Here is a 25,797-nt window from a genome sequence, read left to right as displayed (position 1 = left end):
GTTTGAGTGGTGTGGTCAGACAGGCACTTCATGCACTGGCATTTGAATGTCCCAGTGTCAGCAGCTGCTTCTTTACATGCCTTGCCCTACTCCACATTTGAGCTTTGCTTTGGCTAATGCTTGTTTTTGACATGTACTCCTATGGTGCAATGTCTCAGAATGCATCTTCCTTTGCACATCATCATGTTGTAGGGGGGTCTGTGACACCTGTTAGTACCTTACATGTAGCACCACATGTGCACTGTGTCTGCCCTTCTTCATATTTTGGCACTGTTCTTGAGTCTCAACATGTGTTTTCTGCACAAGTCAGCCTCAGTGGCCTTTGTCCAAGGTACACTTTCTAATTGTCATGTGTTAGCTACAGGTGCATAATGTACATGTGCAATATTTTGGGCTTATGCATACTCACACTGGGCAGTGCGTGTGTGCATATTCTCAAAATATGTTGCATGTTGTTTGTAAATAGTATTGATGGTCAGCCACACAATGTGACTTTGGGTGTAGAAAGCTGTGATGCCAGTGTGAGATGATGGAACACTTGTTTCAGGTCCCAGGATGGCATCACTTGGCAGTTTGGGCAGGACTTTTCACATGTGGCACAGAGTCAAAGCTATTCAAACATGACCAGGTCTTGATTTGGGTGGCAGGGTTGGCAAATGAACTGTGATGCATCATCAGCTATCCTGTTGTCAGGCAGTGGATCATGATTGTGTCTCTCATACAAGTATTTGCCTTGCCTGTACCTTGTATCCTACCATACATTGAGCGTTGTGTCTCTGACAATTGTCCACAAGTAGACTTGTCATTGTGCAGAGTTCAGTGTCATGTGACTCATGATGCATGCCATGTTGAGAAATGAGGGCAAATGATTAGTAGATGATATGTCTCATGTGTACAGGTGACTGATATGTTTTCATTCTTCTCCTTGCTCACAGCATCATCATCTGAATCTGGAGGGGACACAGGCGCGGACCAGGCAGAGGGACACACCGACAGTGCCACCTGCTTTGAGGTGTCAGAGGGAGGCAGTGGCACAGAGTGTGAGGAGAGTCTGCAGGCCTGACGACATGTGACTGACACATCTTACCATGCTGACAACTCCGAGTCAGACTCTCAGGAGGGGGGGGAATATGCAGCAATGGTCACTCCTTCATCTTTGGCTGCCCTCCCCTCCTCCAGTCCCATCCTCACACTCCCAGTCCTTGGTGTGCCTAGGGTCCGTGCTAGCCCCCATGTCTCCTTTGTTCCCGGCACCGCAGCCCCTGCCCCTGTGTCCCCTGCTGCCCTCAGTGTTGAGACTGTGGACCTACTCCGGCAGATTGCTGTAGGTCAGACATCCATGCTGTCTGTCCTCCATGGACATACACAACTGATGACACAGGTGGTGTCGTTCATGGAGGGCATGTCATCAGCCATGTCTGATCTACGTCGAAGTGTGGCTGCCATAGAGTCAACACTGATGGCAGCTATGTACACCCAGCAGCATCTGTCCCCCCATCCTTCAGAGCCATCCACCTCTGCCTGTCACATACCTACACAGCATACACGCACACGCCACAGGTCAGACACACCCAGCGCACACACACAGCATAAGAAGCTCAAAGCTCCACGCACCCAGTCTCAAGGGGAAGTAGGCACACCCACAGGGAGAGGGGAGACACCTCACACACGCATCCACACACCCAGTAGGACAGACTCACAGCCCTGTACCTCCACCCCCAATGTGTCCCGGGGTTCAGGTGGTAGATTTTCCGCACTGGCTGAGGTGTGCAGCCAGGTTTTTGAATCTACTTTCGGCGATGCCCCAACCAGTGTGGATGAATCCACTTCACCTGCACCAACTCCACCTGTCCTTCCCTCTCCTGTCCATGCGGTGCCGGAGGATTCCACAGATGGTGCCCCCGTAGTCACCACAGCGGATTAAACGCCATGTGCAGGCAGGTGTGGGTGTGATAACACCCATGGAGGCACAAACTGTTGCAGAGACTTTTTTGGACTGGCCATTGGCCTTTAATGAGCGAGGACTCTCATTTGCTTTTCTATTTGGAATCAGCTGAATAAAGCTAATATTTTGCTTTTTTTTTTTTTTTTATGTTTGAAAGCTTTATTGAAATAAAGAATTAGCAATACAATAAGGTGACAACAGCAGAATAAAATGAAAAAGGGCAATCATGGGAGACTAAAATTAAGTCAGCTGTTAGCACAAGAGGAAACAAAGCATTTTAAGATTTTTTAAGGGAGGGAAGGAGGGGAGGGGAGGGGAAAAGCGAACAAAGCATAATACAGTAAATGTTACAATATGAAAGAAGCAACTGGGTGATTGCAAATAGAACAGTAAATGCACGCGTGAAAAACATTATTAAAATATGAATAACAAAGGAAACAAGAAACTGCAATAGTGAAAAACTGAAGCATAAACTTACAAGCAGAAGTACAAACGTTCAAGGGGGTCTAAAATTGTCAGGGGACAATGAAGTATAAGTCTTTTTGGCAGAATGATCTAAGTATAAGGTGAGAGGTAACCAGTAAAGTTCAACATTTCGTGGGGGTTTGCAGGAGGACGCAAAGGCAACATCCAATCTATGAGAATGACATAATAAATTCCACCAGGAGATTATGGAGAGGTTGTTCAAGGACTTCCAATTGGAGGCAATATGTTGGAGTGCAAGTGCCAAAAAAAGGTCAAAAAGACCACATGAATGTGGGGGGAGATCTAAAGCTTCTGAGAGGCTACCTAAGAAAACCAAAGAGGTAGAAAAGGAAATAGAAAGATGAAAGATTTGAGAAATGCGAGACCACACTTGAGACCAAAAACGACGGACAGAAGGACAGAGAAAGAAAAGATGATAAAGATCAGCATCGGGAGCATCACAGGTACAACAGTTGCTAGTAGAAGAAGAAAGGAAGCGAGAAAGGGAAAGAGGAGAGGGATAGAGTCTATGATAGAAGAAGAATAAGGATTGAGTGAGGGATGCAGTGCGAGAGGTCTTCATTGATTTCGCCCAAAGTTTGTTCCAAAGCGAGGGCGGCCACGAGCTTTTGAAGTCCTTTTCCCAAGAGAGTTCTAATTTTGACTTGGGGCGGTCAGGGTCAGGAGCAGAGAAGTATCTATACATAAGAGAAGCCTTAGGAATAGTAGAGAGAATGGTGAGTATGGAGGAAGGGGGGGTGGATGATTCATCCGTGTATAAAGAGTAGTATCGCTCAAGAACAATGTCCATGAGGATGTAGTATTTCTTTGCAAACGATGTAGGACAATGAAACTGGGTTTGAAATTGGGGGAAGGAACGAGGAGACGAACCGTCAAAGAGATGATGAACCCAGATAATACCTTTTGATCTCCACGTCGTCCAGGCTATAGGTCTGTTCCGTATAAGAATATATGAGTTATACCAAATGGGTGACGATAAGAAGGATTCACGGGAGAGAGAGGCTGTGGACAGTAAGGGTCGCAAAAGAGAGGAGGTATGTTTGAATAATGGAGGGTTTAGACAAGGAGCCTTGGTAGTAAAGCGAAGTGCATCCTGAAAAGAATAAGGAAGGAGTAACTCACGTTCAACCGATAACCATAAGGGGGCAAAGGGGGACACTTCTTGCGCTAACCAACGTGAGGCTTGACGAAGAGAAAAGGATTTATGATAAAGACGGAAGTTCGGGAAATTAATCCCCCCATCTGATTTAGGTTTACGAAGAGCTGAAATAGAGATACGAGCTTTCTTCTGTTTCCAAAGGAATTTGGATAAAAGAGAATCAATGCGACGGAAGTAGACAGCTGGAATATGTACAGGGAGCATGGAGAGTAAATAGATCAAAATCGGAGCAATCATCATTTTAATCGAGTCAAGACGACCCCACCAGGAAAGGTATAGAGGATTCCAGGAAGAGAGAAGTGAATCAATTCTAGAGATGACTGCACTCATGTTAAGCCGGATAGAAGAAGGGATAGAGTTAGAGAAGAGGACGCCAAGATATTTTATTTTCGTACTATTCCAGGCAAAACCGGTGGAAGTGAATAAATGTGGAAGGCAGAATTTAGTAATAGGAAGGATCTCCGTCTTATCCAAATTAATTTTATATCCTGAAACCCAGGAAAATCTACCAAATTCATGCATTAGGGCGGGGACAGAATTCTGTGGATCGGAAATGAATAGAAGGATGTCATCCGCATAAGCCGATAACTTAAGTTGACTTTCACCATAAGGGAAACCAGAAATGGAAGGGTTGTTACGAATAGAAGAAATGAAGGGTTCAAGAGCTAAAATAAAAAGAAGAGGGGAAAGAGGACAGCCCTGACGTACACCACGTTGAAGGATAAAAGGGGTGGTAAGTTGACCATTAACAAGGACCGAAGCTTTGGGCATAGAATATATCAGAGAAACATAGGAGATAAATTTCGGGCCAAAGCCATGCCATTTCAGGGAAGTCAGAAGAAATGACCAGTCAACTCGATCAAAGGCTTTTTCGGCATCAACCGAGATAGCTGCAAGGGGGATAGAGAGAGAGGAAGCTTTGTTGAGAACATTGAGAAGGAGTCTAGAGTTGTCTGAGGTGAGGCGGCCCTTAACAAAACCACATTGTTCCTTCCCAATAAGATGAGGCATAAAGAGATCAAGACGAAGGGCTAATAGTTTTGCATATAATTTATAGTCCACATTGACTAGGGATATCGGCCGATAATTCTTACAGTATTTTGGGTCACGCCCTTCCTTAGGTATGAGGCAGATGGTAGCATCCTGAAAGGAGCCTTGAGCCAAACCTGTGGAACAAAAAGATTGAAAAAGAAAAAGAAGTTTAGGTAAGAGAAGATCAGAGAAGTGTAAGTAAAATTCAACGGGAAAGCCATCAGGCCCCGGGGTCTTACCCTTGGTTAGAGAAGAAAGCGCTGTAGATAATTCAGAGAGGGTAAAATCCGCCTCAATGTCTGAGAAGTTAAGTGTAGAAGTATCTGGTTTAGGCAACCCCTCAAAATATGATTGTAGAAGATCTGGGGTAGGGGGGTTCTCAGGAGAATATAAAGACTCATAGAAGGATTGGAACTGTTGTAAAATATCTTTATCTGTATGCAAGAGGACGTTAGAATGGGAGTAGATAGAGTCGATGAAAGTCCTTTCTTTACGAGATTTCAGATAATTAGCAAGCAATTTGCCCGATTTGTTCTGTCCCCCGTAATATCGAGCACTACCTCGAAGGAGAAAGGAAGAGGCCGAATCTGTAGTAAGTTTGTTAAATGCAATTTTAGCTTGAAGCAGTTCAGAAGGTATTTGAGTAGGAGAGGAGGTATAAAATTGGTGTTCAAGCGATTTGATATGTGCAAGAGTAACTTTGCGCTTTTGGAGAAATTTCTTCTTTTTTTTGGAAACAAAATCAATAATAAAACCGCGGGCTGTGGCCTTGAAAGAGTCCCAAAGGACATGGGGAGAGGTAGTAGGAGTAGAGTTAAGCTGGAAGAATTCAGACGTAAAGGAGCGAAAAGAGGAAGAGAAAAGAGGGTCTGTAAGTAGGGAAGAATTAAAACGCCAACGAGAAGATTTAGGAGCTGGAGGAGAAAGATCAAAATCAGTGATAATAGGGGAATGATCAGAAATGACAATAGGTTCAATAGATGAGGAGATAAGAGTTTGAGATAAGGAAGAGGAAAGAAAAATATAATCTAAACGGGAAAAAGAGGCATGTGGTGGGGAGAAAAAAGAAAAATCAATAGTGTCTGGGTGTGTGAGCCTCCAGGAATCTACAAGGTGAACCTGTGCGATAGTATCGAGAAACTGTTTATGAGGTTTGTGTGGAGTGAATCGTACAGAGGATTTGCGGTCTAAAAAGGGGTCGATGATTTGATTACAATCCCCGCCCATAAGGAAGGAAGCATCTTTATGTTGAATACATTTTGCAGTAATTACGGGCCAAAAAGAGGAATCAAAACCTGCAGGACCATAAACATTGAGCAAAGTAAGAGGGATATTATTAATAAGCAGCTTAACAAGAATCCAACGCCCCTCATCATCTTTGTCTTCGAGAAGGACTTTACATTTGTGACGTTTGTGAATTAAAATAGCAACACCGTTCTTCTTATGGGAAGCTGGAGAAAACAAAACATTGCCAACCCACAATCTTTTAAGTTTTAAGGATTCAACATCTGAAAGATGGGTTTCTTGAATGAGAACAATATCGGGATTATAAGAGGAGAGGTGGGAGAGTACTTTCTGCCATTTGATAGGATGGTTAAATCCTTTCACATTCCATGAAATAACTTTGAAATTTACAACATAATAAATTGTTCAAAACTGAAAGGTGCAAAAACATACTGTACAGGTAATAAAACAAGCAATAGCATAATAAAATTATGATAACCAGTAGAGTATTAGAAGAAAGAATAAGGAAAAATAGGAGAAAGGGGGAATAAAAGAGAAGGGATAGGAAAGGATGGAAGAAGGAGAGCGGAGAAAAAGGAAAAGAGGCTGAGATAGGAGAGGAGGAAAGAAAAGAGAGAATGCATAGAAGACAGTACAAATCCAGAAGGATGACTGCAAGAACCATACCTGAAAAGGGGGGGGGTACACAATGGAGGTGGGGAAGTGGTGACGCGGGGCAAGACGGGTAAACCAGGATCAGAAGCACAACCGTACCGAAGTCTCACAGGGGTACAAAGGATGACACATGGTGAAGGGGAAACCGAGACATATCTGCATGGGGAAGGAAAGAAAGAACAACAGTTAACTCAGGAACATAATAAATATATACTAAGCGGTATAAGATAGGACAGAAGTGATGCAGAGAAAGAGAGAAAAACCGGAGGAAACAATGGAGAGAAGTAACACGGAGTTGGAAAGATTAAGAACAAATTAGAACTAAGTATAATGGGAGGACAACAGGAATAGGAAGAAACAGCGAAAGACCAATCATAGCGAAAGACAGGAAACAGTCAGCAAAAGATATAACAACATTAATCAGCCACTATTTGAAGGCGAAGATTCCATGCCATCATTGGTATGCAGAAGAAGAAAATTACGGAGTTCGTCAGGATCTTGAAAAGACCAAGACTTGTTCTGATGGGTGACTCTGAAGGTACATGGGTGGAACAAGCCATATCGGGCTCCAAGAGAGCGCAGAGAGGGACGAAGAGCCAGGAATTCCTTTCGTCGTGCAGCAGTGGCAGAAGAGACATCCTGGGAAATATAAACACGTTGACCTTGCCAAGATAGTTGTTTCTTGGATCTGGCTGCAGACATAATGGACAACAGGTCTGTGAATCTCAGGAAAAGGATGATGACACCACGAGGTTTGGTAGAGGTTGACGAGCGTGCTCCAAGTCTATGTGCTCTTTGAATGCTGAGGGATGTGGAAGGTGGCATGTCCAATAATTTCGGAAGGAAGGATGAGAAGAAAGTGACAGGGTCATCCCCCTCAAGAGTTTCCGGCAAACCATAAATACGGAGGTTGTTCCGTCTATTACGGTTTTCCAAATCCTCTGTGTGGCGCTGTAAAGAGAGGACAGTCTTTTCTAACGAGTCAATGCGTCGTGAGTTGGACTGAACTTCAGGAAGTTGCTGTTCCACGGAGGAGATACGAGTATCCATGACCTCCCATTTGTCCTTTAAGAGTTGCATGTCTTTACTTGTTTCCTCAATGAATGGACGCAACGCACGAATTTCTTCTAGAATTAAGTCAATGGAGTGCGAAGGAGGAGAATCTGGTGTAGGGGAGTTTTGCTTAAGTCTCTTGGAGGACGATGCAGAAGGTGATGACTTGTTCGCTGGCGGTTGGCCTGAAGATGCACGTTGAGAAGAGGACGTCGCCATCACGACTGACCGTGAGGAGGTACCCAAGGTAGAAGAATGTACAGAAGTAACTGCAGAGGCTTTGAAGACAAATTTGGGATTGCGCAAATTCACCATAGGGGAGAATAAGTCAGAAAAGTACTGCCGGAGATAGTATATGTGAAGAAATCTGGATGGAAAGTAGAAGACTGAGTATGCATTAAAAGAAAGTAAAGGAGGCCCCCTTATCTGTCACATCTGGGACAGGGGAGAAATATAGAAAAACAAGGAGGTCCCACTGGTAACCCTCTAAGGTGGTTAAGGCTGCTAACAGGTGTCTAGAATTTTGTTTTTGAACAATACCAATCGCACAATAATGTATTACCAAGTGCCCTGCACTGCTTATTCAACTGTACATAAGCCAACCATTATTGAAACCTTATCAATTAACACAATATGTGTAAGGCTCAGAGTCTAACAAGTCTGTGGACAAAGTTTAAGAAAAAACAGGAAAATTGTCTTTAAAAATAAAACATTTGTATGTTTCTTACAAAATTACAGAATAATCACCATGATAACAATTGATTAAAAAAAGGGCATACAGTGTCGTAATTAAAAATACATAGAATTATGGCTACACCAAAAAACAAACAATTTATGCATTATAAAATTAAAAATGTTCACAAGAACAGGGGTCGACGCGGCGTTTCGGACCAACAGTTAAAACCTTCTTCAGGACCAAGTTCTGAGTTTAAAAAAAGGTTGTCTTCCAGATAAATCATGGAGGACCAGCCGCCCGAATGTAATTTCCAGGTCTTAGCTGTACTTCATCTTTTTCATAGATTCAGATGTGTCTTTGGCAGTTATTATGCCTTATGTTTTCAATAAACGGGATCGCACTCTGGTAGTAGGAGCCACCGATATGGGTTTTCTGTTTAACCAGATATAAATCACTGGCAATTCAGTATAGCACAAGCGTTTTCAATTGGCTTGTGCTGAGGGCGGCATTCGTTTTTTTCTTTTTTTCTTTCTCTTGAGATAGAAATTCGGCCTCCCTGCTCCTACTCCGGTAGCGTCTTCGTGGTTTCTGTATAAAATAGCACTTTTATACAGAAGGTGGTGGGCAGTGGTGGGGGTGTTTGCCACACACACACACTCTGATGCTGGGTAGTGGTGGGCAGTGGTGGGCACTCTGATGCTGGGCAGTGGTGGGCAGTGGTGGGGGTGTTTGCCACACACACACACTCTGATGCTGGGTAGTGGTGGGCTGTGGTGGGGGTGTTTGCCACACACACACACTCTGATGCTGGGCAGTGGTGGGCAGTGGTGGGGGTGTTTGCCACACACACACACTCTGATTCTGGGTAGTGGTGGGCAGTGGTGGGCATTCTGACGCTGGGCAGTGGTGGGCAGTGGTGGGGTGTTTGCCACACACACACACTCTGATCCTGGGTAGTGGTGGGCAGTGGTGGGGGTGTTTGCCACACGCACACACTCTGATGCTGGGCAGTGGTGGGCAGTGGTGGGGGTGTTTGCCACACACACATACTCTGATTCTGGGTAGTGGTGGGCAGTGGTGGGGGTGTTTGCCACACACACACACACTCTGATGCTGGGTAGTGGTGGGCAGTGGTGGGGGTGTTTGCCACACACACACACACTGATGCTGGGCAGTGGTGGGGGTGTTTGCCACACACACACACTCTGATGCTGGGTAGTGGTGGGCAGTGGTGGGCACTCTGATGCTGGGCAGTGGTGGGGGTGTTTGCCACACACACACACTCTGATGCTGGGTAGTGGTGGGCAGTGGTGGGGGTGTTTGCCACACACACACACTCTGATGCTGGGTAGTGGTGGGCAGTGGTGGGGGTATTTGCCACACACACACACCCTGATGCTGGGTAGTGGTGGGCAGTGGTGGATGTGTTTACTATACACCACTTAGACTTACGTTGACATAGCAGACGTATGTCCCACACGTCTGTTGCACTGGTGATGTGCGGTGAAGTACCGTACCCCGTGGTCGATGACGTAGGTGCGCCCTGTCACCGTATTACACTAGTGATGTGCGGTGACGTACCGTACCCCGTGGTTCGATGACGTAGGTGCGGCCTGTCACCGTATTACACTAGTGATGTGCGGTGACGTACCGTACCCCGTGGTCGATGACGTAGGTGCGGCCTGTCACCGTATTACTCAACTGATGTGTGGTGACGTTCCGTACCACGTGGTCGATGACGTAGGTGCGCCCTGTCACCGTATTACACTAGTGATGTGCGGTGACGTACCGTACCCCGTGGTCGATGACGTAGGTGCGGCCTGTCACCGTATTACTCTACTGATGTGCGGTGACGTTCCGTACCACGTGGTCGATTACGTAGGTGGGCCCGTCCACGTATTACAATGGTGTTGTGCGGTGACGTACCGTACCCCGTGGTCGATGACGAAGATACGGCCTCTCTCCGTATTACACTAGTGATGTGCGGGAGTGTGTGGCGCTACATGCCCAGACATTACAATCGTGCAATGGCGATGTGCCCGTCTGGCAACACGTACAGGTATGTTGGACTTCGTTGTGCTCACCTTGTGCGCCGTCGTCGGTTTCTAAGTACGAGGTGGTGGCCGTGAAGGATAGGGATGAGACGGACGATGGCGTTCATGTCCTGCTTGTCGTGTACAGTGTGCGGGTCTTGCCGGAGTGTGGTTTTACGGTAGTTTTGAGCTCTCGTAGCAAAATAGTGTGTTCAACACGGATCATACTTCCTGGTTCGGAAGGCGCGGTCTATTTACGTACGGACGTTGCGTGGTCCGTCAGCCGACTGCAATTCGTATGGACCTTTGATTTGTACGGCCTTTTTTAGGAGTCGTACAGAGTGACGCTTTACATTGTGATCGTACTAGAAGATTCGTACGGGGACGCCTACAGGTACGATTCGTACGGGGAAAAACGCTCCGAACCGCAATTCGGAGCGCTTTTTACCGGATCGGAATCGACCCCTAGGAGTAAAAACCATTTACGTAAAGAGAATGAGTTGCCCATGTTTCTTGAAGACACACAATACTGAATTCATGAATGAAAGTCCAATCTAAATTGCTCAGCTTTGACCGTAATAATAATAGTAATAATAATATTATTATTATTACTATTATTATTACTAAAAAAAGCTTTGACCGGATACCTGTCACATTACAAAAGAAGAAATTAAACCTCTTTCTGGAGTTGTGGATATCCAAAATAGAGGTCAAGATAGATACATCAAAACTAACCTCCGGGAACTGAGTTTGACTTAGAGGTGGAGCCTTAGTAGCCAATCAAGTTACTCAAGTGACAACAGTACTTCATGTAAATTATTAGTCTCAAAGCCCTACACGTGCTGTTCAGACCCCTCTGTCAAACCTTTGGCACCAAAAGTAGAGCAGAGGCCTTGAGATTTGGAATACAAAGACACCCAAGAGGCAAAACTTTAATAGATCCAGGTGACAAAAAGACCTGGTTTTCAAGTGATGAAGGACGGCTTCTACAACAAAATACCTTCTGTAGTTTCTGATTATATACTCACATTGGAAATCCTTTCCCAATTTCTCACTCAGACAGCTCAAGAATATTTTGCGAATAAATCATGGTCCCTGTCTGGGTTCTTTCTAAGACAGAACACTGAGAATGATGATCTTCCTTCTGTGAAGAGGATAACTACAGCCGTACAGCCATCTAGACTAAAAGGTAGGAAGTGCATTCTGGAGGGAGCTGCGTGTATACATGTTCCGGCTTAGCTGTCCTTACATTAATCATTTTCTTGTCCACCACCAGAGCATTAACATTATCAGATGTTTGCTCTGTAAGTAAACCATTGCTCGCTTTCAAATTATTCATTATTTTAGTTGTTAAGACAGGCATCATCCATAATCCATCTTAGCCTCCAGTTCTTTAGGTCTTCCCAATATTGAGGCACTTAAATCTTTAAGCAGGTTTCCATCGTGTTAAGACTAATTAAAACCTGATCTGTCATCCTGGATACTAGTTTTGGACATTAAGGGCAAGTCATAATGCCAGAGATTTTTAACTGTGAATCTTACATTTTAAATTATTATTTATGCTTTAAGTAATGCATACATTTATTATACTAATTATTATGTTAAACAAATATTTTTAAAAATTGCATTACCAAATAAAATACATTATATTTTATAATTACTTTTAGAAGTATACAGGCATGAACGTTAACTTACATATCTACAAAAAAAATATTATTAGGTACAACATTAAAGACATGTCTTAAATATTAAAAGTGTATACAAAAACTATTTACATCAATTAATTAAATATTATAATTTTAATAAATTTACCACAAACATTTAAAAAAAATGACACATATTTTACTATAAACCTTTCTTTTTTAAAAAACAGTATTTAAATAATGTGTAAAAGAATACAAAAAAATGTATGTATAAACAAATCTTTAATTATTATTCACACATTTTATGAATCTCCTCACCCTTTTCCATTATAAAGCCAAGATCCTGCTCCTATAAAATAATAATATATATAGTATTTGAAAAAAGAAAAATTATATTTAAATCCTATTGAAAATGATTTCAGTACAAAAAACATTAGCAATGAATATTAAATAATTGCCATACAACAATAATGAAATAGTACAAAAACAGTTCATAATTAATCCACAAATACGATATTACATACAATATTTAAAAAAATATATTTTAAAGCTATATTGAAAACAACACTGAAAACATTGTTCTGTTGATGTGCTTTTCAATGAGATAATAGCAGTCCTAGTCACATTTTTCCACCTCTTAAAAGTTTTAGGCGTACGTCTAACTTTACAATATTTGGTACAAAGGGTATTTACTACTCGTAAATACTCTTTGTGAATACCAAAAATTGAACTTTACGACTTTCAGTGAATGCTAAAAGATGTAAAGTTAGACTTTTGTCTCACTTTATCCATGTGGTCGGGCCCAGTGTGTGTCCCTTTTAAGTACCTGGCAAATCTGAGAACAGCCTGGAATTCCTGTGCATTACATACTTGCAAGTCTAAGCCAATGACGTTGAATAAAAGGGTCTCATATAACCATCACAAAATGAAACATCAAGACATACCATTTGAAGGACATTGCAATAATTCAAAGCTGTTATCTCAACGTACCACTCAATGGGACACAACAGCTAAAAAATATGACTTACATGCCCAGATAAATGGTGCAGATAATTCAAATAAATAGGCCTATATGGGGATGGTAACTCATAGTCTAGTGATAAGCTTGCTGGTTTCTTAACCCTCAAATGAGCTGTGGGAGAACCTCTTGCCTTATCTGACAACCAAATGAATGCATCCTGTTCACCTTCCCTTGGCTGATGCCTTTGCCCATTAGTGCCTGCCTGTGCGACCCCTCTTTGTGTTCTTACCATTCACTGATGATGATGTTAGAGTGATCTTTATGTCCTTCAAAAAGTCATCCCCGCCATCAAAGGCCAGTAATGCTTAAGCAGTGAGCCTGGTTCTCTATTACATTTCATCCACAAACCTCCTCCCTACAGGATTAATACCTCCAAATCCTTATCTTAACCACTAAATGAAAATACATAGCCATAGGACATCGTTAAAGACGCTTGAAACAGTTATCTGTCAACAGCCTTCACAGTTGGAAGCAAATGGCCTCATATGGAACTTTCAGTGGGTCTCATTGGCCTCTTGACCCCTCACAGTTCAATTACTTGAAGCATCAATGAGGAAAAACTCAATACCTCTGGTTCCTCATTTCATCACTATCAGCCACAAGGTGCTCCTCAACAGACTGTCTCATTTCATTGACACCATCTCTATAGGACCATTTATTTGACATTTTTGCTATTGATCTAGTAATTTTAGAAAAGCTCTGCAGAAAACCTTGCGATGGCCTCTGTTGTTTTGTATCAGCCACAAAGATGTTTGAAAACATATGACCTTCTGAATTGCAGCTGAAGATCTCACTGAGTGGTGCTATCAATGGAAGGAATCTATCAGCCATGCATGTTGATATAAGGGTGGCATTCCCATGGTAAGAAGCTGCAGTGTAAAGAGACACAATCTGGTTGTAGATATCTGACTAATAGACTCAGGAGAAGAAATTGAATTGAGGCAGGCACAGGAGGGCTGGAAGGCTGCTTGGAGACTCCATATGTAGAGAAAGCGGTGAAGAGCTTTAAAGAGATGATTTATACTTCTACATTTTTGTAATAATACGAACAGGCTAGAATTGAATGGTTGAGAAGATACAAGGCAAAAAAGAATGACCGGTAGTTCAGAGCTCAGCCATCAATGATGTTGTAGGTGAGGCTGTTTCATTGACAAGGAGGCAGTCAAGTGTATCCCAGCACATGTGTGATGTGGTCAAGTTGTTTCAGGCCGATAAGAAGATATTCAGAAATAGTTTTAATATCTTGTTATTTAACACTGATTTGCTTTTGGGTCTAACTAGTTATGTGAAGATATTTTGTGAAGTCATTAGTGACCGTTCCCAAAAGGAACTTTGCATTCATTCAATGAACTCAAAAAACTGCCTTTGATTACTTTTATGTACATCTGGTCAATAATGTTTGGGAAATCACTATTAGAACAATGTGGAGGGTATTATTGAAATGGTTGTATTGCACATAGATGCATGTTGGCATCCAGAAGTTTTTTTCTGCCCCTACAAAGGCAGACTGGGATTAAACCTCTGATCTGTCAGGATGGGGTGGAGCTCAGTTGAAGTTGAATGAAGAGACGCTCTGTGCATTGGCTCATCATTGTGAAAAATATTAATAACTAGGCAGGGGAGGAGCCGGATCAATTTCACTCCTGTTTGTGTTAGGAGCATCTCAGGGTAACATCTCTGGTAGATGGACCAGAGGTTTCCTCACCAGCAGGTGCATGAACTAAGGTACTGCATTTTTCTGGATTTCATGGGCTATTGTATCTTTGTAACTTACATTACCCAACAGCCATGATACATACAAGAGTCATCTCAACCAAAAAGAAAAATAATTAAGTCAGTTTATTTTGTCCACAAGTGTCCTGTTTCTAATTTCAGATGCTGCACTATCTGAGGCACGTGCGCTTTAACACGAAATCTGGGGAGGAAATCTTTTTTGATGAAAACGGTGATGCGCCACCGGTTTTTGATTTGGTAAACGTTCAGATCTCCTCTGAGAGCACTGTGAGACTGCTGAAGGTGGGAACCTATGACTTCAACTCCCCTGAAGGGAAGCAGATCAGGCTAGAGGAGGATACCATGATGTGGGCCACAGGGGACAACCAGGTGAGAATCTTTGGTGACTCCTTCATTAAAAAAGGGACAGATAGTAATGCCGGATGCAGGGAACAGACACTGGGGCTCCTAATGTTTTTGACTCTGACCCAGCTCATTACCGCCCACTATGATTTACTTTTTACCACCCCCTCTCCCTCCTTCCATTCTCTCACTCCCCTTCTCTACACCCCCTTCTCTCCCTAATATCAACTCCCTTTTATCCCTCTTATTATCCCATTGTTTCTCTGCCCCCCTCTAGCATTTAATTCAATGTTTTACCTTTTTGTGAATTTTTCTGCACTTTGTAAATTGTTTATTATTTCTTAATATGTCTACCTACCTCGTAAAGCGCTCTGATACTCTTGGGTCCAGCAGCGCTATATAAAACTTCCTAATAAATAAAATCAATGGAGAGCAATAAGGAGCATTTATTGCTTTACTTTCTCCTATATACTCCTCAAGGAGATGTTCCCTAAAATGTCGAAATGTCTTAAGCTGTGAAACTAGCAGGAGACGATCCATCTGTCACTCCAGTGTAACAAGAACATAGAAGATAAAGTGAACATCACAACCCAAAAAGAGGAATAAAGTATTTAAAATATCTCCTTTTCCACTGTGGCTTGTGATGCAGCCCACAAAAGAGCTACATCAAAAGCCACAATAGAAAACAGGATAGTTTTTAACATCCTTGCACCGTGTGCCTGGCACCATGGGGTGCATGACACATGGTGCATGGATGTTTGGGGAATACTACGTGTCCCCCCCAGGCCACATCGCAAAGGCCTACGGATGAAGAGGGACTACTAGAAGCCCCCAAAGCCCCTTTCCATGTAAGGGGGACTGCCATAAAAAGGCTGGCGGACCAGGCCTGCGCAGGCACCACCCCCATTGTAAGGATTACGGTCTGTCCGATGCCCCGAGGGGCTCCTAGAAGCTCTTGAAGGCATCGATCCATCCCTCTGACTGCTGCAGTCTGACTCACCGCATAGTAATGCAGCGGTCAGGAAACTATCCTGGCTGTTGGGCCGACCGCTACCAACAGCCTGTCAGTGGAGGTCCGCCTGACATCCTACTCAGGTCCATTATGTTGTATATTAAGACACTTTCTCACAAACAGAAGATTTAATGTACTAGAATGCAGCTCATCAGACAATATGTGCTCATATCAGGAAAATACCATTAAAAGAAATTGGGATACTGGCTGAGGGAGTGAAAACCCTACTCAAGCAGCAATCCAAATTCTTGCCAGGGTGACGTCACAAGCAAAACCCCAAATTAACCTGGGTTTAAAAACACTCCGGTAGCTTTGCTCAGAAGCAGTCAAGCTTAACTTGGAGGCAATTTGTAAAGTATTTATGCAGCTAAGTTCTTGAGCTGGATGTGGGTTATCAGATTGTGTACATTCCCAGCGACCTGATGAACCCTTGATTTTATCTGTGATTGAGCCTTTGATATTCTACTTTTGAGTTTTGGGCTATTTTAACTGTTTTAAAAGTTTTAAACATATGAAATACCTTTTTATGTACAAAGTGCCTGTTGTTATTACTTTTTGTTATTGTTTTATAATTTGCTATTCTATGTATTCTTCTTTTTTAACATGACCAGTATGAATCAGTTCTTGATCACGATTGTTCCTGTATAATAACAAATGTTTCTATACCTTTTATTATTGCGTTGTTCTATAGCTGAAAAGCACTCTATTTTACGGTACACCTGCTTGTACGACACATGTTGTCGAATGAAGCTTTTTTTGGATTGGATTGGATCGGATTGTTATTCATGCAGCACTTGAAATAGTAATAGAGTGAAAAACAACACTAAGAAAGTCCAACACCAACTCAAAAATATAACTCAAATGTAAGAAATTATTTAGGACAAGAACAACAAAAACACAATCAGTAGAACCAGAGATTTGCAAGTTCAAAGAATTTTGGTGAAAATAGTGTGAGAAAGCATGTAGCTCCAATTCTGATATTCTGATTGCAATGGACTGGGACAAAATCACAAGTTCAGGCCAGCTAGGAGGGAGCGCGTACCAGAAAGGGGGATCAAGTTAGATCCAATTAACAAAATGCCTTAATTCCTGTTTGCATCGCAATATGAAGTCCCGTGTCGAGGATGTGCTATGCAGCAGAGGTGATGCAAGACCTTGCGTCGCACAGTGGGAGGCTATGTGAAGTCCTACGAGGAAATACGTTTTACAACGGTGAGTCTGAGGGGCCGTAGCAACAATGGGAGGTCATGCGTGGAGAGTGGAGATGCGCCAAACAGCGATGGTTCCGAGGAGCTGTGCACTGCAGTGCAAGGTCCTGCATCTTAGATGCATTACTCAGCGGTGTTTCTGATGTGCAGTGGGGCTTTGACGCTATGTCTTGTGTTGGGGATGCGTTGTGCAGCGTTCCGACATAGAGCTTGTGAGGCAGTGTATCACACTGCATCGGTACTGCTGGGACTACGTATGGGGTGGCAGAGATGCTTTAGGCCCACTTCCAAGTGTTCAGGACTGAGGTGTCACTACTTGGAGGGTGCAGTACTAAATGGGTCAGGCGAACCAGTCCCCCGGATGTGTGCACCTTCAATGAAACTGTGTGTTTCTTATCTCAATTCCACCTTGCAAGAACACAAAATTCTGATAATTGTTGCTTTTTGATTAATTAATCAATTCTTTCATTCATCTGCAATCTTATAATTTATTTTGTCATGATTCCATAATTCTGTAGTCACGCAGTGCTATTGTGAAACCCAATGCAGTTCGGGTCAGTCAAGGACCCTTCATCAGGGGTCTAAAGAAAAAAATACAAGAGCACCAGATCAAGCTGTGATATATCATTGCCCTTTCAAAAACATAAATAGATTATATCACTTGAAAATCATCATCTCAGGTATCAATGAAGCTTGAAAATGAACATAAAAACTCATCACAATCCTGAAGGGGTAACAAGTTCATATGAACTTTAAAACACAGTTGTTTCACATGGTCAATATTCTCAAAACACTCACGCTAGAGATTCTAGGGTGGGTATGCCCTCAACTTTTAAGTGCACGTTATGAATGAACGCCAAGTCTGTGGTTATGCGCTAGCTGTTAATGATTGTGAAAAGTCAACGCTTCCCAGCAGTAATCCAACCTCCTTCACCCATCATTACCGTGCTATGTCCTTGAAAAGGACCCTCAGCTCTTAACCAGCCCTTGTTTCTCCTACAGTGTTCCTCTCATCACTTACTTCAAAGCATTGCCATCATTCATTCTACTGTCAGTCCAGCCTTGCGTGTTGCCATATACACAGTGCTTTCATGTTCATTATTTAAAAATCTAGTGTCCACCAATCATCACACATCATCGCGCACTCACTCTGCACGTGATGCGGGAGTGCAGTCACTGCGTCCATACTCTTCACGTGATTCTCTAGCCCAATCACCGTGGTACTACCCATTGGTAAACACACGTCATCCTGCAATCACTCAGCTCATGACACGGGAGTGCAGACTCTCATAGCCTGACGTCTATACTCCTCCTGTGATGCTCTATACCAGGGGTACTCATAGTACGGCCCGCGGCCCGCCAGCGGCCTGGCAAGCCTACCTTGGCGGCCCGCAGACCTTGCAGACATGTCTCCGTTTAAAAATAAATAAATTCAAGCGTGTCAGCCTGGACTCGGAGAGGCTCTGCTCTGTGAGGGCTGGGTCGGGAGTGGAGCTGCAGGGGCCTCAGAAGAGGTGACACAGAACAAAGCCTCATTAAAAAGTTAATGGTCTTTTAAAGACCTGTGAAGTGATCCGGTGCAGCTGTGTGCACGCCTGGCATGCTGTCTCATCCCGGGCTGCCACACACGAGGGGGGGGGGAGCCCTTTGAACTCAATGGGCATTGCACGCCTTTATGTGGCACTTATATTTCCTTCAGGACTTTCACCTGGCACGCAGGTTTCTGGTGGTCACAAACATAAGCTTGCTCTTTACTCTTGACAGTGTCCAAAGCTTCACTTTACACCCAGCGCACGGCTGGAGCCAGGCCTTGGCAAGCATCCGCTGTTGCGGGGTGCAGTCCACCCACTTCGCTTCTTTTTCTGCTCTCTTGTAATCCGAGAATTGTTGGTCAATTACAGGGACCAGGACTCAAAGACAAACCCCGTGACTGATTGAACGAGCATGAAATTGGAGATCACTCTACACAGCTCGTGCTCTCCAGAGTAGCATTTGTTTTATCGACACTGAAGGGATGAAATTCTGAGTCAGCCCAGCCTTACTTGAAATCTCTGCCCTCTGGATTACACTTTATCTCTGCCGCTGCGGTCCAGCCAGCTCTTGTGCACCCTTTACGTTAGGGTGTCATTAATAACGTGCTGCAGATTTTGAGAAGTGTAGGGAAGATGGTTCGATGTGTGCAGCAAAGAGCTCTTGCTTTTCATGATATTATAATAGAATTATTACACCTGGTCTAGACATAGATAGGGAGACGGAGATGGAGAGAGGGAGAGAGTCAGGGGAGGGTGAGGGAGGGAGAGACAGAGGGAGGGAGAGTCAGGGGAGGGTGAGAAAGAGCGGGGGAGGGTCAGGGGAGGGAGGGAGCGACCGAGGGAGGGAGAGAGTCAGGGGAAGGTGAAGGAGGGAGAGAGTTGGGTGAGGAAGGGAGAGACAGAGGGAGGGAGAGAGAGGGAGGGAGGGAGACAGAGAGAGAGGGGGAGGGAGACAGCGAGAGAGGGAGGGAGACAGAGAGAGGGAGAGAGAGAGAGAGAAAGAGAGTGGGAGGGAGGGAGAGAAAGAGAGAGAGAGGGAGAGAAGGAGACAGAGGGAGGACGAGATAGAGAGAGAGGGAGGGAGACAGAGACAAAGAGAGGGAGATAGAGAGAGAGAGAGAGGGAGGGAGAGAGAGAGAGAGAGAGAGAGAGAGAGAGAGAGACAGAGAGAGATGTGTATATGCCAGGTCTGGTGGCTCAGTGGACGAAGAAGTTCGCTGCAGGGGCCTGTGTTCAACCTCATGGTCACAGTTTTTTGGGGGGCTCTAGCCCCGCCCCCTCTCTCACTGACCCCTCCCCCACCGGTACAGCCATCGGCCACAAACCACACTGTAAATTTGCCCCCTTAGAGATAGTTTGTGAATACCCATGCTCTAAACCAATCAGCATGACCCACCTGTGTAACCATAGTGACCCATTAGTTTCCAAAACAATCCTCCCACTCAAAATGAACAATGAATTTGCTGCCAACGTTTGCTGATCTATTTGTCTACTCCCATTGTTGATTCAACCTTAAAGTTATGTCCGCTTAAAAACTAAACTAAATCTGTGACATCTGACTGCTTAATAAACTCCACAATATGTTATGCAATGTTCAATCCCTTAAAGATAAAACATGATTTTTGATTACAAAATATCAACTACAACTTATCATCCTTTATAAGAAACACGCTCATTCGACGCGGTCATTTATTTCATGTGGTTGCATGGAATGTAATTTTCTGATCCAAAAGAATTCTGCTCTCAATAATTGCTTATTCTGGTCCCTAGTACAACATTGCTCAATGACTTCCAAAATTGTAAATCTCACTTGGGCTATTTGATAACCGTCTTCATGCCAGTGTGTAGCCACTGTTGACTTTATGTTCTTCATTCTAATATTGCTATTTCATGTTCTGTCATCCTGATTTTGACTTTGCGTTCCGTCTAGGCCCACATACATTTTACCATATGGGCACTTGATTGCATATATTACTTTTGTGCAGTAATGGTAAAAACACCTTTTTCCGCCCGCGAGGAGCGGTTCTCATGTCCGCCATATAAGAATAGCAAAACATAGGTAATTTCCCGTCTGCCGGGGAGCGCCGCGCACCGCCATCAAAGTGTGCCCACCACCGTGGAGGTGGGAGCCAATGGAAATTCTCCGCCGTGCGAAATGACGTCCGCCCCGCTCCACAAATTAGGATGGCCCAAACAGGCAAATGCACCGCAGCAGAGACACCGCCCAACCTGGCATGGTGGAAACTTGACAGTGGAGTACGATGGCAGTGACCCGCTCATGAATGCCATGGTCCCAGCATATGCATCCGGTGATGTACCGGCTACAGCACTACCATCAAATGGGCCGCCGCGGACGATGCCGCTGGTACGCAACTACACAAATACAATACACAACACACAGGCTGACACAGGGTCCAATTCCACCACAGACACCCTGCTAGGGGTAACAACACATACACAAGGGCACCCACACATGACCCACCTGTCAACAAGTCCCCCTCTGCATCCGGGATACACATCGACCGCGAACTAGCAGGAAAGTCCCGGTCATTCACCGCCGCGCTCAACACATGCACACAATGCAGAAGGCAGAGCAAGTCCAAGGCATGGGCAGGGCACAAAGACCACAGGGACACACGACCCCCAACCACACATCAACACGCCCCATCAAGTCACAGGCCAGGTGCCCATCCTGTGCACCCCCATGCACAGCAACAGACAACAAGCACTGCAAGAAGCAAGCCCAATACACACCCTGCACCACACAACACACAAACAGGGAGACAGCCACTGCAGGAGTGGCTGACAAGGAACACACGGTACAAAAGGGGGTGGTAACGCACGGAGCATCTGAACCAATCAAACACTCACACCCAGTCAAAAGATCTGGGTTTAATCCATCACCGTTCTTTAGCCCACTCTGCCACCCCAGTTCAGACATGGCTATATGCAAATCAGTCTGACCCTGTGCCTCATGGGAACAGTCCAGCCCCAACTGCCAAGCCGTGCCTTCCCTGGACCAGAAACAAGCTTTCGAGGACCGGTTTCTGTCATTACAGCCGTCTTCAGCCCGGCTTGCTTGAATCCAGTGGCAAAGTGAGCAAGGGACTCACGTCTGAGCACACCCTGCCACACTTATGGCGGCCAAAAACGGTACAAAAGGGGGTGATAATGGAGGGAGCATCTGAACCAATCAAACACTCACACCCAGTCAAAAGATCTGGGTTTAATCCATCACCGTTCTTTAGCCCACTCTGCCACCCCAGTTCAGACATGGCTATATGCAAATCAGTCTGACCCTGTGCCTCATGGGAACAGTCCAGCCCGAACTGCCAAGCCATGCCTTCCTTGGACCGGAAACAAGCTTCTGAGGAGCGGTTTCTGGCATTACAGCCGTCTTCAGCCCGGCTTGCTTTAATCCAGTGGCAAAGTGAGCAAGGGACTCACGTCTGAGCATATCCTGCCACTCTTATGGCGGCCACAAACGGTACAAAAGGGGGTGGTAACGGACGGAGCATCTGAACCAATCAAACACTCACACCCAGTCAAAAGATCTGGGTTTAATCCATCACCGTTCTCTGTACTGGGGTGAATGTATGATATTGTTCTGCATTCTGTCCATCAATTGTTGTTTTTGCCTTTGTCATCCGAGTGGAATGGGTATGCTCAGACGTGAGTCCCATGCTCTCCACACCACTGGAGTCAAGCTATCCAGGCTGGTGAAGGCTGATAGCCAGAAACCGGTCCTTGGATGCTTGATTCCGGTCCAGGAAAGACATGGCTTGGCACTTCGGGCTGGACTGTTCCCATGAGGCACAGGGTCAAGGCTGATTTGCATATGGCAATGTCTGACCTGGGGTTGTGTGAAGTGCAAAAAAATGATGGATTTAGGTCCAGACTTCTGTACTGCGGTGAATGTATGACATTGTTCTGCATTCTGTCCATCAATTGTTGTTTTTGCCTTTGTCACCCCGAGTAGGATGGGTATACTCAGACGTGAGTCCCATGCTCTCCACACCACTGGAGTCAATCTATCCAGGCTGATGAAGGCTGATAGCCAGAAACCGGTACTTGGATGCTTGTTTCCGGTCCGGGAAAGACATGGCTTGGCAGTTCGGGCTGAACTGTTCCCATGAGGCACAGGGTCAAGGCTGATTTGCATATGGCCATGTCTGACCTGGGGTGGTGTGGAGTGCAAAAAAAGATGGATTTAGGCCCAGATCTCTGTACTGGGGTGAATGTATGACATTGTTCTGCATTCTGTCCATCAATTGTTGTTTTTGCCTTTGTCACCCCAAGTGGGATGGGTATGCTCATACGTGAGTCCCATGCTCTCCACACCACTGGAGTCAAGCTATCCAGGCTGATGAAGGCTGATAGACAGAAACCAGTCTTTGGATGCTTGATTCCTGTCCGGGAAAGACATGGCTTGGCAGTTCGGGCTGGACTGATCCTATGAGGCACAGGGTCAAGGCTGATTTGCATATGGCCATGTCTGACCTGGGGTGCAAAAAAAGATGGATTTAGGCCCAGATCTCTGTACTGGGGTTAAGGTATGACATTGTTCTGCATTCTGTCCATCAATTGTTGTTTTTGCCTTTGTCACCCCGAGTGGGATGGGTATGCTCAGACGTGAGTCCCATGCTCTCCACACCACTGGAGTCAAGCTATCAAGGCTGATGAAGGCTGATAGCCAGAAACCGGTCCTTGGATGCTTGATTCCGGTCCGGGAAAGACATGGCTTGGCAGTTCGGGATGGGCTGTTCCCATGAGGCACAGGGTCAAGGCTGATTTGCATATAGCCATGTCTGACCTGGGGTGGTGTGAAGTGCAAAAAAACGATGGATTTAGGCCCAGATCTCTGTACTGGAGTGAATGTATGACATTGTTCTACATTCTGTCCATCAATTGTTGTGTTTGCCTTTGACAAGGAACACACAACACCAGTGCCACACACACTGAAGGCTGACAATCCTTGCCAGCACATACACTGTTGGATCTGTCAGCCTTAGCGTGGTCTTTCCCTACCTTTTTGCCCTTTGCCTCCCATTTTCACCATACCATTTGTTGGACTTAGGACTCTGGGTGCCTCACCACTGCTAAACAGTGCTGAGGTGCAGGTGCTCTCCCCTAAAACCTTGTGAGGCTGGCATATCTGCCACAAGCCACAGCTACCGCAGTAAGGCTAAATCCTCCATAGGCTAACATTGGGAACCTCCCCTTATGGGATAACTTCTGACAAGGACCTAATATGTCTGTCATGTTTGGTCTTGTTGTACTCGGGGCAGGGAACCCTTTCCAATGATATATAGGGTTTGGGCACTACTACGCTAGGGTTCCTACTTTTATAAAGGGGACCTTCTCCTGCCTACACTTAGATTAGGCTCTGCAGATTCCCCCCTGCCCTCTGCATACTGATAGTCTGCCTGGGTTGGGAGGTGGGAGTGGTGATTCACACCTTCTTCCCTGGGATGAACTGTGATGGGCTGCCCACAGTAGCCTTAACGGCCTGTCTCTCGTCACTGTGACAGCTAGGTCAGGTAAGGCAGGGAACATACCAGAACTCCCTGGACTCTTCCAGAAGCCCCAGCCCCCAGACCCTTCCAGAGACTTCCACCACTTTCTAGCCCCTGGACTGTAGAACATATAAGGGAGGGTCCTGGCCTCACAGTCTTGCTACACTGCTGGACCTGGAAGAATCCCTGCTGGAGTGAGGACTGCTGGGCAAGTGGATTGCCACTGGGAAGGATGCTGACTGCTCCAAGGAACTGCTGCCCCACAACTTGCTGAGCTGTCCTACTGTCTGCTGATCCTGCCCTGCAAGGGAGACTGCAGCATCACCACCAGAGTGTCTCCAAAACATCCCAAAGGAACTCCTTTTCTTTCAACAACATTTTAAAGAGTCTTCAACCTTTTAAAGATTGCCTTTATGGGACTGCATCCTTTTTAATTGAAAGGAAACTACCTTTTCTGGGACCACAGCATTTTAAAGACTGCCTTTTGGAACAGCAACAACAACACTATCAAGATTTGCCCTACAACGCTGTGCCTGCCCTAAGCACTGCTTGCCCTGTGATCCTTGCTACTGGAACTGCCTCTGCAGTGCTGGGGGTGCAAGACTATCGCCCCTAAACCATCACTGCCCCGGGACCTCGCTGGACTGCATAGCACTGTGGAGGAGTAGCCCTTCAGTGTGACTGAGGCGCTGTTGTAAAGGAGCGCTGGTTGCCTGGGAGATCACCTCTGGCCGTGCTGAGAGCGCTCACAAAAACCATTCTGAAGTCATCCTTGAGGTCACCGCCGCGGGCCTCAGGACAGGAGGTCAATCCTAAGTGCCCCCGGAGTCACCCCCGCTTGCCCGTGGTCGAGCGCCTTCAGATCGTTCCCCAGAATCACCACTGTCACCCGGGAACTTCAGGAACACTCAGCGCTGCACCGCTGACGTAAGCAAGGTGCCGCGCTGGCGTTGGTGCAGGCGCAGAGGTTGCCCAGCTACGAGGGAGCGTCTCCAGCAAGAGCCGCGCTGGGATTGGTGTTCCATCAGTGGGGCTGCGCAGGGATTGGCGGAGACACGGGAGGTGTTGACCAGCACTGAAGGCTTCCCCCCGTGAGGAACTGCCGCAGCCGGAAGGAAGGCCCCGGGCGAAGGATTACCCCGAGAGCAGCCCACACTCGGCACCGACCGCCCCAGGTAAAACACCCGACCCGCACTGCTGTCCATTGAGCTGCCCGGGCAGGCTAGAGGAGGAGGGGCACGGTGGACCTGTTGCTCGTGTGGCTCGGGGAGACCTTTTTTGTAGGAGGGCATAGTCCTTTGCAACCCCACCGGGAACAGCAGTACGGGCACTCGTGACACAAAGGGTGCCCGCCCAGAAGAGCCTGACTTTCCTTTCTGGCCACATCTTATTCTGCAGGTACACCAGAGGCCCGGCTCCGGGGTATGGGCCGTATTCCTACTGTTACAGGATTAAGTCTAGTGCCAGTTTATTCCCTGGGGCACCCGGACCATTTTACCGGCCTCT

Source organism: Lissotriton helveticus, chromosome 4_2 (assembly GCF_964261635.1).
Source record: "Lissotriton helveticus chromosome 4_2, aLisHel1.1, whole genome shotgun sequence".
In the NCBI taxonomy this organism is placed as follows: domain Eukaryota; kingdom Metazoa; phylum Chordata; class Amphibia; order Caudata; family Salamandridae; genus Lissotriton; species Lissotriton helveticus.
Note: the sequence above shows the minus strand (reverse complement) of the source record.